Raw genomic sequence first — 17,575 nt, 5'->3', positions numbered from 1 at the left:
AGAGCTAGATAGAGCTCTTAAGGATAGCGGAGTCAGGGGGTATGGGGAGAAGGCAGGAACGGGGTACTGATTGAGAATGATCAGCCATGATCATATTGAATGGCGGTGCTGGCTTGAAGGGCCAAATGGCCTCCTCCTGCACCTATAGTCTATTGTCTATTGCCTCTGGTCTTTGACTCTCCCACTGGTGAAAACCCTTTCCACATTCACTCTTTCCATGTGTTTGGTGAATTTCAATGAGGTCCCCCCCCTCATCCTTCTAAACTCCAGCAAGTACAGGCCCAGTGCCTTCAGACGCTCATCTTATGTTAAACCAATCATCCCTGCGATCATGCTTGTAAACAAGGAGAGAGACGTAAATTAAGAAAGGAAAAAAAAGACGATCCTCAGCTTTGACGTGTTGCCACAATGATGTCTCAAGGTTGCACCTGTTGGGAGAAGCACAGATAATGAAAGAAAATTAGTGGTGAGGAATCAATCTTGAATCTTCTGGTTGGAATTTCAAGGCCTGTCTTCAGAAATCTATTGTAATTCTGATTTAACGCTTGATATCCATTAACTCACATTAGACCCTCCATATGTTGTTTTCCAGCCAAACTGCATGGATGATATTCACATCCGTTTTAAGTGAAATCGATGTCAACCTTTAATTAATACGAATGAATTAAAGCCCGCACCAAAATTAACCTTGACTCCTGCACATCTTCTTAAACTTAAATATATTGCTTGCAATAAACTTTTAACTGACCTTATTTGGGTGCTAAACAGGTTTCAACTAGCACTCCTCTTACCTTGTTAGTCTCTGTAGTTTGTTGTTGTCAAGACAACCCAGAGGTTTGAACATCAAGATTTCTCCTCTTGACATCTCATTTTCTCAGAAAATCTGTTTTAGTCAAGGAATGAAGTGGTAATTATGTGGTCACAGTCAGTTATTGGGTTTTCAGCAATGCCATTAAGTATTAATCTGTTAAAGGTATTTATCTCTTTTCTTTAAAAAGAAATAGAAAAGTGTCAACCTCCGTTTAAGACCTGCCAGCGCCAGATTAAAGTGAACACAACGAGTTTCTCTGATTTAAACTAAAGCTGACAAAAGCAAATCAATTGTCAAATGGAGATACTTAACACTAGATTAGAATGCAACAGTTAGCACCAACTGTAGATTGCACAGAACACAAAAGTTGGAAAATAATGAAAATGGCAGGCAGAAACAAATTAGCTGATAATAGTGGGAGAGTGTAGGACATAGCCAGGAGGTCATAGCCTCAGAATTAAAGAACGTTCTTTTAGGAAGGAGATGAGAAGGAATTTCTTTAGTCAGAGGGTGGTGAATCTATGGAATTCTTTGCCTCAGAAGGCTGTGGAGGCAAAGTCAGCGGATAGACTTAAGGCAGAGATAGATAGATTCTTGATTAGTATGGGTATCAGAGGTTATGGGGAGAAGGCAGGAGAATGGGGTTAGGAGGGAGAGATAGATCAGCCATGATTGAATGGCACCCTTACCAATCACGTATTTATCAATCTCCACTTTAAAATACCCAATGACTTGGCCTCCATTGCCAACTGCAGCATAATGTCCTGGTGAGATGCTGTGTAGTTGATTACCATCTACCATTTTTATATAGACTATAATTATTATTCCTGTCAATTGGAAGGTGGCTATGTGAGTCCACCTTTGTAGAACAGAAAATGCTGGAAATAGTCAACTGGTCAAGCAGAATCTGTGGATGGAGTTAATGATTCTGATCCGGTTCTCTGCGCAAGAAATCCACCTGCAGCTTTTTGATTTTTTTCCCCTCTACTTTTGTATTCAATACCATTTGCACTAAAAAAAAAAAATCAATTTGTTTTCCCAATTAATTACCGAAGCCGCATTCGAGTGATTTGCTAAACATGCACTGGATCCCACTCCGTCTCTCAGCTCTGCACATCGAGGTAATACGCCTCTCTATTTGTTCTTACCAAAATGGATAATTCCACATTTTTTCTCATTGCGCTCGAGCTTCCAGTTCTTTGGCTGTTCAGAACCCTTTATAACCTCCTCATGCCTGCTTCACAAGTCACTGCCGTCCGTGCCTTTGTGATATCGGAAAAATTAGCAACAGGGCCTTTGAAGTCTTCATGAAATCATTGATATAAATGACAAAATATTGAGGCCCACGCACTGATTTCCCAGCTTAACTACCTCTCAGTTTCAAAGCGGAACTACAAAGGCAAAAGTCTAAAAGTCCTGCAGCAATAACATTTGATTGTTAGAGTTTTTGAAGTCGTTCTTCAGAATTTGATGGATAGAATAGACATGCTGTTTCCTGCATCAAGGCAGATGCATCCATATTTTCCAGGGTGTCATCGCAAAGACAAAACAAACCAATCTATCCTGTCTCTCCTCATAGCTGAACTGCTGCTGCCCCGGCAACATCCTGGTAATCTCCCTCTGCATCCTCTCCCATTCAATCATGTTCTTCCCTTATTCTGGGAATCAGAACTGATACTTTATATAGTTGTACCATTACCTCTCTGCTCTTATGTTTGCACCAAAAAAAATGTGCCTTGGCCAACGGAGACAATTAATTCCACATTTAGCAGCGTATCTACCTGTTCTGTCTCAAAACATTCGTTGATATGCTCATGAAGAAGGTGCCCGTGTTCCTCAGCAAGACTTGAGGGCATAGCTTTACGGTCAGAGGGGGAAAGTTTAAACAAAATTGGGGCAGCACGGTAGCACAGTGGTAGATTTGCTGCCTTTCAGCCTCAGACTGATTACAGGTGCTGTCTGTATGGGGTTTGTACGTTCTCCCTGTGATCACCTAGGTTTTCTCCGGGTGCTCTGGTTTCCTCCTCACATTCCAAAGACGAACAGGTATGTCGGTTAATTGGCTTCGGTAAGTTGTAAAATTGTCCGTAGTGTGTGTGGGATAGTGTTGGTATACGGGATGGTTGTGGGTTGGCACAGGCACAGTGGGCCAAAGGGTCTGTTTCCACGCTGTATCTCTAAAGTCTAAAGAAATGAGCAGGGCGTTTTTTACACCGAGAATGGTGAGTGCCTGGCATGCATTGCCAGGGCTTGTGCTGTAGATAGGTATGATAGTGGTATTTAAAAGGCTTTTAGATGGAGGGAAATGGATCCCATACAGGTAGAGCAGCTTGGTTTAACATAGCGTAGACATTGTGGGCTGAAGGGCCTATTCCTGTGCTGTCCTGTTCTATGTTCTATCTTCTATGTTCTGACCCGTGTTAAGGATTTCTGATTTTTGCATTATTTGAATTTGTTTTTTTGTAATAAACAAAGTTGAGTGCTATTTGAAGGCTCCCTCATTTTAGGAAAATCCCATCTTCATTTATGCAGAGGTAAGTGCCACTGATGTGGCAGCTGCTGTCATCGATGCCTTCCCTGTCCGGCCTCACCTGAAGAGGTTACTCATGGATTGCAACTAATACTGTCACCACAGGGGCCACCACACATCAGATGCTGGGTGATGGAGGACGCGCTCCCTGTTAGTTTAGAGCACACTTTTAGTTTTCGCTAAGTTTCAGAGAACCTGCCGCCGAGTTCCTGATTTCAGCAGAGTGTCCAATCAAACAACAAAACAGTACAATGTGTTCCGAATTCTAACAAGGCCCTGTCATGCCAATTGTACGTTGCACCTTTGAGCATCACTTTATATCAGTAAGGGTGGAAACAAACATTACACAAAGCATGAGAGATGAGTCTGATCTCAAAGACACTACGGGATACCCTAACATGAAAAGTGCATGGGAGCTGGTCTATTTTCATGATGGGACAAGTTACCCAGGAAACAATTTCCAGTGCAAACTATTTCAGAGCATTGGGTCTGTAACTCGGTTCACTGACCTCTGCCTGTCTTCATGTATTATTCCAATGAGATCTCATGATAATTACTGCAGACTTTAGTTCAGGGAAAGAATAAATAACAGCAGCTCTGACGGTCTGAAGGTAAAGTACAGAAATGTCTACATTTTATTGAATTATTGTTAAAAGCTGATGCAGAACATTCAAAGTCAAAGCCAATTTTAACAGTACTCAGTTATTACCCTCAGGGCCAAGAGCTAGTTTTCTGCTCGAATAACCCTTTAAAAAGTTGGTGACAAAATATGTTTTTTTCATCTCACTTCTCGCTGCGACAATTACTTCCATTCCCTTTGAGGTTTGCTGTGTCCAGTCACCTCTGACTTTTGTCAATTATTGTTCATTTCAGGCCTGGGGCTTTGGAGATTCTTACAGCATATGATTTATGATGAAGAAACACAGTTGGTGACCTTTTGTAAGTCAGTGCCACTCTCTCCCATGCAACAATGAGCTTTCTTGCAGCAATTTTGAAATGGAAAGTTGTAGGGGGTCACCTGGTGCCCGTTTATGGATGCGCTTAAGTGAGCAGTGATTTTTGTTTTCTGTGGTTAGGTTATTCTTGCTGTTGGGTTGTTTATTGTTTATGAATTTCTCTTTACTATGAAATAAGATGGCTGAAAATGGCGGCGCTGCCCTAGCAGCTGCGGCTTACCTGCGGTCCGTTTGTCTTATAAGAAAATAACTGCAGATGCTGGTACAAATCGATTTATTCACAAAATGCTGGAGTAACTCAGCAGGTCAGGCAACATCTCGGGAGAGAAGGAATGGGTGACGTTTCGGGTCGAGACCCTTCTTCAGACTGATTTGTGTTTGTCTTTGTGTTTTTATTGTTTTTTGTCTTAATTGTAGTGTTTAGATGTGATGTAATGTTTTTTGTGGTTGTGTACTATGTGTGTGTGGGGGGGGGGAACTGTAAAATTGTACATTTGTCTCTTCCGAACAGAGACCCGACCTTTTTTTTATGGGTCGTGTCTCCGTTCCCGCTGCGGCCTACCATCGGCCAAACACCTGGAGCTGGCGGCCTCCAGCTGGGACCACCTGGGCTCTGGTTTGCAGAGCCCGCGGACTGGACTTACCATCTGCGGAGCCGGCTGTCTTCGGAGGCTGTGGTGGCGCTGTGGGAGTGGCTGCGACTCGCCTTCGGAGGCTTCGGCGCGGGTCGTGTGGATGCCGACATCGGGAGCTCCGGCAGCGGCAGCGTGTTCGCCTGCCCCAGATTGCAGGGCTTAGGTTGGCCCGCTGCGGACCTTTCACCGTCCGGCGCGGCCTGGAACGTGGCAACTACAACAGCCTGACCGCGGGAGAAGATGGCAGGGAAAGAGAAATGACCTTCTGGCCTTCCATCACAGTGAGGAGGTGACTGGAGGAGACTCACTGTGATGGATGTTTCTTCTTTGTTTGTTTTGTGTTGGTTTGTGGTTGTGTAATTGCTTATTTTATTGCTCTTACTGTTGGACTGTGGGTGACGAAATCTCGTCCAAAAGACTTGTTTTTTGGATGACAATAAAGGTAATTCTGATTCTGATTCTGATAAGCTTTTCACTGTACCTTGGTAGAACAATCCTACCAACAATTAGAGAGCTGTCCTGAGCCTCTGAGCAACAATCTGCCTCATTGAAGACCCTCAGACTATCTTTAATTGAACTTTACTGTACGTTATCTTGCACTAAACGTTATTCTCTTTATCATGTGTCTGTACACTGTGGATGGCTCGAATGGAATCATAATCTTTCCACTGACTGGTTAGCATGCAAAAAAATGCTTTTCACTGTACCTCGGTACACTTGATAATAAACTACACTAAACTGACCACATGACAATAATCAACCTAGACCTGAACCAGGCAGGATTCCATGTGTTACTGGACATTGGAATAAGGATGTGACTGCAGCCCATTTTTAAAAGTCAGAATATTCATAAGAATTCTGTCCTAGGCTCTTCAAAAAAGATAACAAAAGCACAAGAACAAAATAAATAGAATGAGAAGTCAGCCACTGGGCTCCTCATATGTGGCCCAAACTCCAATATAATCACAAGTGGTCTATACTGGCATCAACTCCTCTTCATGGGTAGTTCCCCAGAACCTGTCATTCACTGGTCTTTTAAATATTCATCCATCTACACCTCAAATACGTCTAATGATTTCTCCACACTCAGGTGCAGGCAAGTGCTAGGAATGACCCTGATCTTGCAGTTACGTCCCGTAAAAAGAGGTGAGAGAGGGGCAGCTGGAACCAGGGGACATCGCAGGAACCAGGTGAAGTTGGGGATGAGTGGCAGAAAGTTCCACATCACCTTCCACCATCTGACCACAAACTCGCTCCCTTGCCTGGCTCTATGCACCCATCCTCCATCAAGACCAGAGGGAAAAGAGGCAACGTTTTCACGGAGATGGTGGTGCACACGCGGAACGAGCCGCCGGTGGAAGTAGTGGATGTAATTATGACATTTATAAGATACTTGGACAAGTACATGGACAGGAAAGGTTTGTTCGGATATGGAGCAGGCAGGGGCAAAGGAGACTAACTAGAACTTTCAGTGAGATACAGTTAATCCACTGTTGGCCAAAGCATCACTTTCCCCATCACTCCCCACACCCTTTGACTCCTGAATACAAAAAGATATTGATGGACATGCAGGCAGATTTGACAACAGTGCTTCCCATTAGACCTCAGCGATGGAACTAACTGTACTCACACAAACAACCAAACATCTTGAAGACAGAAGAAGTTGCAGTATTTCACAAGATCATCAATCCTTCAGGAGCTGATTGGAGCAAGGAGCAAATTAGTCACTTTCCAAACCTCATGGCAGTATTGTTATTGATTGGTTGATTGATTGATTGATTGATTGATTGATTGATTGGTTGATTGGTTGATTGATTATCATATCATATCATATCATCATATCATATATATACAGCCGGAAACAGGCCTTTTCGGCCCTCCAAGTCCGTGCCGCCCAGCGATCTCCGCACATTAACACTATCCTACACCCACTAGGGACAATTTTTTACATTTACCCAGCCAATTAACCTACATACCTGTACGTCTTTGGAGTGTGGGAGGAAACCGAAGATCTCGGAGAAAACCCACGCAGGTCACGGGGAGAACGTACAAACTCCTTACAGTGCAGCACCCATAGTCAGGATCGAACCTGAGTCTCCGGCGCTGCATTCGCTGTAAAGCAGCAACTCTACCGCTGCGCTACAGGCCCTTTGGCCCAACGAGTCCTTGCCTAGTTACTAGCACCAGTTCTATGCTCATATTAGTTCCATGTTATCCCACTTTTGCATCCACTCCCCACGCACTAGGGGCAATTTACAGAGGCCAATTAGCCCACAAACCTGCATGCCTTTGGGATACGGGTGGAAACCAGAGCACCTGGAGGAAAGCCACGTGGTCACTGAAAGAAAATGCAAATTCCACTCAAAGAGCACCTGTGGTCAGGACTAAACCAGAATCTCTGGCACTGTGAGGCAGCAGGTCTACCAGATGCATAGACTATGTGGGCTGAAGGACCTTTTCCCATGCTGTATCTCTAAACTAAACTAAACTAAAAATATTCAGATAGGAACTTGAAACACCAGACATAGAAGAGACTACTGGAAAATGGGATTAGTATAGATGGACACTTGGTGGTCAAATGGACCTGGTGGGCCTGTTTCTGTGCTATTTCACCCCAGGACTCCATGCCTTTATGTTCATTCAAAAGATGTTGTTTGTTGGACATCATTGACGCATTTGAAACCTATATTTGCTTTCTCTAACGGAGACACCATGCTGTGAGCAACAGATTGCAAACAAGTAAAGAGAGTGCAATGTTACATATTTCAATGAGATCACCTGGAATTCTTCCAAACTCTGGTGAGTATCAGATCAACCTCCTCCACCATACTCTTCATTTACTTAGGAAGCAACTTTGTGAACCTTCTCTGCCTACCGTTCAGTTAGAGGCACATCGAGGACCAGAGGACATAGGTTTAAGGTGAAGGGGAAAAGATTTAATAGGGATCTGAAGGGTAACCTTTTCACACAAAGGGTGGTGGGTGTATGGAACCAGCTGCCAAAGGAGGTAGTTGAGGCTGGGACTATCCCAACGTTTAAGTTACAGCTAGACCGGTACACGGATAGGACAGGTTTGGAGGGATATGGACCAAACGCGAGCGGGTGGGACTAGCGTAGATGGGGCATGTTGGCTGATGTGGGCAAATTGGGCCGAAGGGCCTATTTCCACGCTGTATCACTCGATGACACTATGACTCTATCCATCCTTGAATACAGAGACCAGGATTTCATGCAGCACTCCTGCTCTTGGAAAAATGTGTCAGAACTTCTTCCCACTAATACCACATGCCCTTTGCAATAAAGGTCAACATTTCATTTGCCTTTGCAATTTACTGGCTGGTTTTGCGTTCCGCCCTCTGTGCTTCATGTATTAGAACTCTTGCATCTCATGGGATGACATACGTTTTACTCCCTTTTTACTTAAATAACAATTTTCTTTCTCACTCTTCCTTCCAAAATGGACAGCCTCACATTTCCCCACATTATAATTCAATTGCTTTCCCACTTACTTCGTGAATGAATGAATGAATGAATGAATGAATGAATGAATACGTTTATTGGCCAAGTATGCATGTACAAGGAATGTGCCTTGGTGCTCCGCTCACAAATGACAACACAAACATAGTTAACAATTAAGAATAAAGCATAACCACATCAAAACAATAAGGATACAACATTACGGTCTAAACATGTGGGTGAAAATAAACCAAGCAAAAAAGAGACTACAGACTTTGGTTATTGAGTAGAACTACTACCCCTGGAAAAAAGAAAAAAGGATGGATAGAGTCATAGTGTCATCTATCTAAATCCTCATTCTCTGGGTCCTCCTCACAACTTACTAACTCACTTCCAATTGGCCATCCCACATCTGCAGCATAACACGCACTAACACCATCCATCCTGCAGATAGACATAAATTGCTGGAGTAACTCAACAGGTCAGACAGGAACTGTGGAGAAAATGGATAAGTGACATTTCGGGTCGGAACCCTTCTTCAGGCTTCTGACTTCAAACCCTTCTTCAGACTGAAGAAGGGTTCCAACCTAAAACATCACCCATCTGTTTTCTCCAGAGATGCAGCCTGACTCATTGAGTTACTCCAGCATTTTGTGTCTATCTTTGATGTAAACCAGCATCTGCAGTTGTCATTACATCGTTTCCTCTCTTTTTTTTAAGGTTCTGACAAAAGAACTTTGATCTGAAACAATAATATCTTATTTCACTTTCCACAGGTGCCGCCTGACTTATTGAGTGCTTCCTGCATTTTCTGTTTCTTATTACTGAACACAGCACCCAAACATGTTACAAATGTAAATTGTAGATAGTTGAAGTCTAGTATTGATCCCTTTGGATTATCCCTTCAGTTGCAGATTCCCAATCCAAAGAAATGACATATTTATCCCAACCCATAGTTTCCTGGAACAGCGTCTCATATTTTGCTTGGGCAGCGTACAGCCAAGTGGTATGATTATTGAATTTCTCTAACTTCTGCATTCCCTCTCTCTCTGTCCCTCCCCTACCCGTTACACCAGCTTCTCGTTTTCACCCAACAAACAGCTAACAATGGCCTGTTTCCTTTATCATTGTTACTTTTTTGCATATCTTTCATTCATTGTTTTTTAATCTCTCTACATCATCGTCAACGTCTCTAGTTTCTCTTTTGCCTGACTGAAGAAGGGTCTCGACCCGAAACATCACCCATTCCTTCTCTCCAGAGATGCTGCCTGTCCCGCTGAGTTACTCCAGCTTTTTGTGTCTATCTTCGGTTTAAACCAGCATCTGCAATTCCTTCCTACATTTTTTCTGTTGATTAATCACTTCCTTATCCATGCTTCCCCATCTTACCCACAGCTCCATGCATTCTTATCTTCCACAGTAAGCATTATATGGCATCTCATCAAATGCCATCTTGAAAGGCAAATATCCTACATCTACTGGTTCCATCTTCAAGGAGCTCACGACAATTCATCAACCCAGGTTTCCAGATGTGTTTCTCAGTGTAATTTAAACTAATAATGTGCCACATCCATCAGGTACCATGTGAGTATATGGTAGACACTGGATGATATTGACCCATATGACTCGCACTATGGACACCAGTAAATGGGCAGTGAGGTACAACGTTGGTACTTAAACTTAGGCTTTAGAGATGCAGCGCGGAAACAAGCCATTCGGCCCACCAAGTCTGTGCTGATCAATGAGCACCTCGTACACTAGCACTATCCCACACACTAGGGACAATTTAAATTTTATTCATCAATGTCAATTATAAACCTGTACGTCTTTGGAGTGTGGGAGGAAACCAGAGCACCCGGAGAAAATCCACATGGTCACAGGGGGAATGTACAAACTCCGTACAGACAGCACCCATCGTCTGTATCGATCCCAGGTCTCTGGCGCTGTAAGGCAGCTGCCCCACTGTGCCACCCCAACATTACAATGTTGACAAAAAAAGGCAGAGTTCCCAGCAATTTTTTCCCAATCACCATGCCTTAAATAGGTTATCTGATCATGCTGTATGCAACTTGGTTTCTGCATTCTGACACGACAGTGACTGCACTTAATTAACACATTTTGTTGCCTGGAAACGGCTTTATGATAACCTGGGGGGTTGTATCTTTCTCAGGGAGGGGATTGTACACTCATGTTTAGAGTTAATGCACAAGCTGTATGGTTACAAAACACGCAGCTAAATCTGTAATCTTTATTGACATCCTGCTTTGTAAAAAAACAATAAACTGCCGGAGGAACTCAGCAGGTCAGGCAGCATCTGTGGAGGGAAATGGACAGACAATGTTTTGGTTCAGGACACTTAGTGTCATAAAGTCACACAGCTCTAAAACAGGCCCTTCACCCAACTTGTCCATGCCGACCAAGATGCCACATCTAAGCTAGTCTCATTTAAAGTGTTTAGCGCATATTTCTCTAAACCTTTCATATCCATGTGTCTATCTGCATGTCTTTTAAACATTGTTATTGAACCTGCCCCAACTAATTCTTCTGGCAGCTCCTTCCAATTACCCACCATCTTTTGTACACCCTCAGATTCCAATGAACTCTTTCCCCTCTCAATTTAAACCTATGCCGTTTAGTTCTTGATTCCCAGACTCTGGGTAAAAGACTCTGTACATTCACCCTATCTATTCCCCTCATGATTTTATACACTTTTACCAGATCACCCTCAGCCCTCTAAAGAATAAAGTCCTAGTCTGCCCAACCTCTCCCTATAGCGCAGGCCCTTGAGTCCTGACAACATCCTCGTAAATCTTCTCTGCACACTTTCCAGCTTAATGGCATCCTTAAGGCTGACGGAGTAGAGGGGAGAAAGCTGGTAGAAAGAGGTGAGGGTAAGGGATGAGGCAGGTGCTGATAGGTAATATGTGGATCCACCTATCACTCACTAGATCTTGTCCTGCTTCTTCCCATTACGTCTTTGCGCCAGATATTTCCGATGAAGGGTATCAACCCAAAAGGTCGTCTGTCAATTTCTTTCCTTGCTTGACCCCCAAGTTCTACCAGCAATTTGGGCTTGTTTTTTTCCCTCAAGATTCCTGCATGTGGAGTTTATTGTGTCTTCAATTTAATTAGCTATGTGTAAGCAGTGAGTCACTGTTCTTGACAGCGATTTAAAATTTTAATGCAAGCCTGCCAAATGCGCAGATGACATCTAACAAGGTATTCCGAGGTAACTCAGAAATTAGTTGATTATTTTAACAAGGTATGTATGTGGATGAAACAATGGGAGATGAACCCTCAGAGCAGGTAAAACATTGAAGGCAAATGCCTCTCCTTACATGGGAGGAAGGTATGTGTTTCTGCTTCTGCAAATGTTGGAGTGTAACTACTTTCGGCCAGAACTATTAGAAAACTTTCACGACGACTCAAAGTTAGAAACTCAGTCAGACTGAGATCCTGAGGAGCTCTCTCATCATTTCTTTCTTTATTAGGGTGAATTTTAAAGATTTTTAAGAGTGAAATCATCAAAGCATCCAAGTTGGAGGTCGTGCATCCAAACTCCAACTTGCACGACCTCCAACTTGGATGCTTTGATGATTTCACTCTGAATCAGTGGTAACAGGAAATCAGGGCACAAAGACTGTAGAAGCAACAGCTGACAGGTTAATGCATTACCTACTGTTACTTCACCTGTACGTCAGGGATGTGAGGACTGGGGCAATTCAACGATTCAGGAAACATCTCTATTCTCCAGCAAATCACACAAAGTGAGCCAACTTCAAACTAGGCCTCTGTTTAAAGGGAGAAGTTACTTTTGTGTCCTTTAATGATTCGATGTCCTAAACGTGGGTTGGAGGTCTAAATCATTACATGGAAACTTATTTTATCACATGCTACATGTCACGTTCTCCTCACATTATGCCTACTTTGAAAAAGGTCTCCTCCATGAAGAAGTGATCTGACCTGGGTTTGCCAACTGTCCCGTATTAGCCGAGACATCCCATATTTTGGGCTAAATTGGTCTGTCCCATATGGGACTGTCCTTGTCCCAAATTAGGGCGGGGGGCACTGTAGGCCCGGACGGTGTAGGTCTGGAGGTCGCTGGTCCAGAGGCCGCTATAGGTCCGGACAGTGTGGGTCCGGACAGTGTGGGCCCAGACAGTGTGGGCCCGGAGGCCGCTATAGGTCCGGACAGTGTGGGTCCGGACAGTGTGGGTCCGAACGGTGTAGGTCCGGAGGCCCGGGCGCCGCCGAACAGAGGTTGCGTAGCAACCCACCTCCCGTTCCGGGTGGACGCCATTGGTGGAGCGGGAGCACGTGGCCGCTGCCTGCATGAGGTCACTTGGGGCGCGGGGTGGTGATGTCACCATGTCCCTTATTTGGGAGTGAGATAGTTGGCACCCCTAACCTGACCTGAAACGTCATTCAGAGATGGTGACTGCCCTCTGGAGCTGTATATTCTTGTTTCAAATTTGCAGCGAGCTGCAGTTTTCTGCTGATCAATTAGCCATCAGCTCCCTGACAGAAGGGCAAGGTGAAAATTGATCTGGTTTGAGGGATAAATATTTGCTAGGAAGTCAGGGAGAATGGTCGCTTGAATAGTACAGTTGTAGCAACCATAGAGAGTGGTCCTAGTCGTCGAACCCTCAGATTGGCCAGCAAGGTCACGTGTGGGTGCGACCGTAGGGATTGGTCCAGAGAGCGACATCGCTGATTGGACAGCGTTGTCATGTGCGCTTTTGGCGCCCGAAAAGAGTCAGTTGGGAGACGTCTTCGAAGAGGACAGTTAGTTTTAATTGTTGTCTGTAATCTTGTTAAGAAAACTTTGTAATCGAATATTGCTGTCGCAATAAACTTCTTCAACAAAGAACAAGTTTCCAGTCTCGCCATATTGGTGACCCCGACGTGATCTGGGCGATCACCGACCATGAATGAACACGACGCCCCGTTGTTGGCTGCTGCGCCTGGCACACCGGAGCTAAGCGCGGTCAGCGTTCACCTTCCGTCATTTTGGACACATCAACCACAATCTTGGTTTGTCCACACCGAAGCCCAGTTTCACTTAAGAAATATCTCGGCAGATGCGACGAAATACTACTACTTCGTCAGCGCTCTATCGCCGGAGACGACCACATGCGTGATGCGGTTCATCGTAAACCCTCCCGCGGAAGACAAGTACGAGGCCATGAAGGCACTGTTACTACGAACCTTCGGGTTCAATAGGCATGACCGAGCTAAGAAACTTCTGCACCTACCGGATCTTGGAGATCGGCTGCCGTCCGTTCTCATGGCTGAAATGTTAATGCTAGCAGGTGAACACACGGATTGCCTCATGTTCGAGCAGGCATTCCGAGAGAAGCTTCCCGAAGATGTCAAACTTATGCTCACGGATTGTTCTTTTAAGGACCCCGTGGCATATGCAGAAAAAGCTGATGCGCTCATGGTGTCCAAATCGAAAGGAAGCGTTTCGATCAACAAGGTCTCGACATCAGTGACCACGCCACAGCGACATCAAGATGGCGCCGCGTCTCCCGCCATTTCTCCAAAAGCCCGCCAAAAGGATCCGCACAAGCGCGGCTGGTGCTATTACCATCTACGATGGGGTGGAGAATCCCGCAACTGCCGCTCACCTTGTACCTTCTCGGGAAATGCATCGGCCGATCGTACATAGGGGCAGTTGCGATTGGCCAGAACCGACGCCTCTACGTCCGAGACCGATTCACGGACACAGAATTTTTGGTGGACACGGGAGCCATTGTCAGTATAGTACCGCCGACCGACCTTGAGACCAGATCGGGTAACAGGTCAACAACAGAGTTTTATTTGTCATTCGGTACCAAGGTACCGAACGAAACTACATAGCAGTCACACAAAAAAAAAGAACACAAGACACATGACCCCAACACAAACGTCCATCACAGTGACTCCAAACACCCCTTCACTGTGATGGAGGCAACAAAACTTCCACTCTCTTCCCCACGCCCACGGACAGACAGCTCGTCCCCGACCGACCCGCACAGTCCCCGCAAGGGGATGGAAGTCCCCGCGGCCGAGCCGCACCGGGCGCTGAAACGTCTCGCGGCCGAGCCGGGTGATGGAAGGCCCCGCGGCCGAGCCGTGCGCAGCTAAGTCCCGCGGCCGAGCCGCACCGGGCGATGGAAGGCCCTGCGGCCGAGCCGCACCGGGCGATGTTAAGTCCAGCGGCCGAGCCGCACCAGCGATGAAAAGTCCCGCGGCCGAGCCGCGCTGGGCGATGTTAGGCCCCGCGGCCGAGCCGCACCGGGCACTGTTAAGTCCAGCGGCCGAGCCGCACCGGGTGATGTAAAGTCTCGCGGCCGAGCCGCACCGGGCACTGTTAAGTCCAGCGGCCGAGCCGCACCGGGCGATGTTAGGTCCCGCGGCCGAGCCGCACCGGGCGATGGAAGGCCCCGCGGCCGAGCCGCACCGGGCGATGTTAGGCCCCGCGGCCGAGCCGCACCCCGCGCCGTGAGGAAGAGACCTAAAAGAGAAAGGTTTCCCCCACCCCCCCACCACCCCCCACACATACACAACCAAAAAAAAAAAAAACCATCCCAACACCGACACACAACAAAAAAAAAAGGAAAAAAGACGAACAGACTGCTAGCGAGCCGCAGCCGTTAGGCGCCGCCACTTCCACTTCAGGTCCTACCCTCATCGCGGTTAATGGCAGCCCCATCCGCACGTTTGGTACGCGGAAGATGTCCCTGGTTTTAGGCCTCCGCACATATGAATGGCCATTCATTATAGCAGACGTCAGCCAAGCGATCCTAGGCGCAGATTTTCTCTGGGCCTTTTCACTGGTCCCTGACGTCCGCAGTAACGACCTCCGACCCTCCGCCAGCGATGAGCCGGCAACTGAGTTCGGCTGAGCTGAAGTATAGCGCCTTTGACCGAGAGCTTCTGGCCCTCTATTTAGCTGTTCGTCATTTCAGGTATTTCCTTGAAGGCCGCCCATTTGTGGCCTTTACAGACCATAAACCATTAACTTTTGCTTTTTCCAAATTGTCCGACCCATGGTCGGCCCGCCAGCAGCGGCACCTGACTGCCATCTCCGAGTTTACCACCGATGTCCGTCATGTCGCTGGTAAGCTTAATGCCATTGCTGACGCCCTGTCTCGGCCTGCTTTTTCCCCCATTTCAGCGGTGGACTGCGAGGTGGATCCCCAGGAGCTTGCGGAGGCACAGCTTCTAGCGGATACTGCCTCGGCATACCAGTCCACCACTTTGGGGTTGAAGTTGGCTCAGGTAGCCTGCGGGCCGGAAGGCACAAAAGTCTGGTGTGATGTTTCCCTTCCCCGTCCCAGGCCGGTAGTGCCGCCCTCCCTTCAGCGCCGGGTTTTCGATGCCATTCACGGGCTGGCGCACCCGTCCATCCGCTCCACCTCTGCTTTAGTAGCCGCTCGGTTTGTGTGGCACGGCCTACGTAAACAGGTAGCTGTTTGGGCCCGTTCCTGCGTTCCCTGCCAGACCGCTAAAGTCCAACGCCATGTCCAGCCCCCGGTACAGGAGTTTGAGGTCCCAGCGGTCCATTTTTTCCACATTCACGTGGATTTAGTCGGGCCTTTGCCTTCCTCCCGGGGCTACACCCATCTCCTCACGGTGGTGGATCGGTTCACCCGGTGGCCAGAGGCTTTCCCATTGTCAGATACCTCTGCTGCCTCTTGTGCCAGGACTTTGGCCCTCCATTGGGTAGCACGTTTCGGGGTTCCGGCTGTTATTACCACCGACAGGGGGCCACAGTTCACTTCGACCCTCTGGGCCACGCTAGCAGAGCTGTACGGTTCCCGGTTACAAAACACTACAGCGTACCATCCCCAGGCTAATGGGCTTGTGGAGAGGTTCCACCGTCAACTCAAGGCGGCCCTCAGTGCGAGGCTAGAAGGCCCGGACTGGGTAGACCAACTTCCCTGGGTCCTTCTGGGCATCCGGACTGCTCCTAAGCAGGATCTCGGTGCTTCGTCCGCGGAGCTAGTATATGGCTCGCCACTTCGAGTACCCGGGGATTTGCTTCTGGACCCCTCCGGCCAGCTGCCTCCCGTCCCGTCGGTCTTGGCATCGCTCCGGGCACGCGTGGGTTCCCTGGCCCCAGTTCCGACTTCACGTCATGGGTGTCCCATGGTACACGAACCGCCTGCCCTGAAGGACTGTGAGTTTGTATTTCTGCGTAAGGATGCCCATCGTTCCCCGTTGCAGAGGGTCTATGAAGGGCCATTCCGGGTTTTGCGTAAGGGGACGGTTACCTTCACCTTAGACGTGGGCGGCAGGAGTGAGCTTGTCTCGGTGTCCAGGCTTAAACCTGCGCACTTGGATCCGGACCGCCCGGTCCTGGTCGGCCAACCACCTCGGAGAGGCAGGCCTCCGGCAGTTCCGATCAGTCCAGGACCCCCCGCACCGGCAGTTCCACCAAGTCTGGAAACGCCTGCTGTTTCAGGCTGCCCCTCTCCTTACTCGTTCTGGTCGCGAAATCCGGCTCCCTGCTAGGTACCGTACCTCGGGTTCTGGGGGGGGGGGGGGGGGGGGTCATGTAGCGACCATAGAGAGTGGTCCTAGTCGTCGAACCCTCAGATTGGCCAGCAATGTCACGTGTGGGTGCGACCGTAGGGATTGGTCCAGAGAGCGACACCGCTGATTGGACAGCGTTGTCATGTGCGCTTTTGGCGCCCGAAAAGAGTCAGTTGGGAGGACAGTTAGTTTTAATGGTTGTCTGTAATCTTGTTAAGAAACCTTTGTAATCGAATATTGCTGTCGCAATAAACTTCTTCAACAAAGAACAAGTTTCCAGTCTCGCCATACAGTGGATATTGTTACACCCATCGGTTGGGGCAATGTCTCAGTTTACCATCGACCATGAAAGGTGACACCTCCGACAATGTAGGACTCCCTTGTGCTGCACTGTAGGGTCAGTCTGGATTGCCTCTGGAATGGGGTTTGAGTGCTCGAATGCCTAACTCAGATGCAAGGGTGAGAAACTGAGCTGCAGCAAGATAAGCAGCGAAAAGTGGGTTCAATCCTGACTACGTGTGCTGTCTGTACAGAGTTTTGTATGTTCTCCCTGGGTCCACGTGGGTTTTCCCCGGGTGCTCCGGTTACCTCCCACACTCCATAGACGTACAGGAACTCCATGAACTTTCAGAATATTCAGGGAGGCAGCTTATTCCAACAAAGG

This window comes from Rhinoraja longicauda, chromosome 30 (assembly GCF_053455715.1).
Source record: "Rhinoraja longicauda isolate Sanriku21f chromosome 30, sRhiLon1.1, whole genome shotgun sequence".
Classification (NCBI taxonomy): domain Eukaryota; kingdom Metazoa; phylum Chordata; class Chondrichthyes; order Rajiformes; family Arhynchobatidae; genus Rhinoraja; species Rhinoraja longicauda.
The sequence above is the reverse complement of the archived record's forward strand: the minus strand, read 5'-3'. Positions refer to the sequence as shown.